Consider the following 1,481-nt stretch of genomic DNA (forward strand, 5'->3'; position numbering starts at 1 on the left):
GGTTAAGCATGACAGACATATTTTTTTCAGTTTTATATCTTATTAGAAAGCAATTCAGATAAGAAATGTTTATGAATCTGTAAAGCTTTTATTGCATACTTAAAATTTACAGTTGTGTCTGCTTTTTAACATTATTTTAAAATCAGGCTTTTCAATGTTTTAATGACTACAATCGCCTTTTACTCCCAATTGTATTTATGTTTATTCCCACTGTGATATTTTTGTGCTTTTTATGGCAAAATTGCTGAAATAAAGATGTTTTATGACTGACTAAAGGAGAGGATTATGGCGCCATTGTTACCCCCTTAACTGAGCTGACGTCTAAGAAGCAGCTCAAGAAGTTGATTTGGATGGAGGCCTGCCAGAAAGTCTTTGACACCCTTAAGTAGGCCATGTGCACAGCACCTGTGCTCAAGGCCCCTGACTTCTCCCAGGAATTGATTGTGCAGACAGACAATTCGGAGTTTGGCATAAGGCTTAGAAAGACCTAGATCAAGCGGTGGCAGTCATCATCAGGAGGTTCCTTCACAGGGAACAGAGGTGGAGTGCCATTGAAAAAGATGCCTTTTCTGTTGTCTGGGTACTGAAGACGCTGAGATTACATGTGCTTGGGACTCACTCCCGGATTCAGACAGAATGCAGGCCTTTCAAATGCTGTTAGAATCCTAGACTGTTGAGATGGTTCACTTCCCTACAGGGAATGGATTTTATGTTGGAACACCACCCTAGGTCCCAGCGTGCTGATGGTCTATCCAGTTTCCTCCGCCCTAGGGATGAGACGCCTTGGAGGCTGGGTATTTCTCCCCATATCCAGTTGGTAGAGACATATGTTAGCTCTGTCAGCTTTAAGATGGTCTTTCCCCAAATATTTTGCCTTACTTCCTAATGTTTTGCTGAATTCATTTTTGTTGGCCATGGCATTCTGCACACTTTACAACTGTTAACCAGTGCTAAAATGCTTGGGCTGTCTCCTTTAAACATGGTAAAATTAGCTTAAATCCAAGTGGCCCATGTAATTTACTTGTAAGTCCCTAGTAAAGTGGTGCTATAGCTACCCAGGGCCTGTAAAATAATTGCTACAAGTGGGCCTGCAGCAGTGATTGTGCAACCCGCTTAAGTAGCCTTTCAAAACATATCCCAAGCCTGGCATTGCAGTCTGTGTGTGCAGTTTTAAACTGCCACTTTGACCTGGCAAAAAAATGCCACACCGAAATCTTCTTTTTTAATGCATATAAGTCACCCCTCGAGTAGGCCCTAAATAGCCCAGAGGGCAAGGTGCTGTGTAGTTAAAAAGTTGGTCATGTGATTTTAAGTTTTGTGCATCCTGGTAGTGAAAAACATTGGTTACCTTATTATATTTAATAAGTGATAACGTTTGTTTGGGAGCAGGTATGAATATCATGTTTGGAGTCTGAGGAATGGTAATTTAAAGCCCTCTTTACTATTAGTCTACATTTAAGTCACAATGCTGAAAATGTAAC

The sequence above is a fragment of the Lissotriton vulgaris genome, chromosome 1_1 (genome assembly GCF_964263255.1).
Source record: "Lissotriton vulgaris chromosome 1_1, aLisVul1.2, whole genome shotgun sequence".
In the NCBI taxonomy this organism is placed as follows: domain Eukaryota; kingdom Metazoa; phylum Chordata; class Amphibia; order Caudata; family Salamandridae; genus Lissotriton; species Lissotriton vulgaris.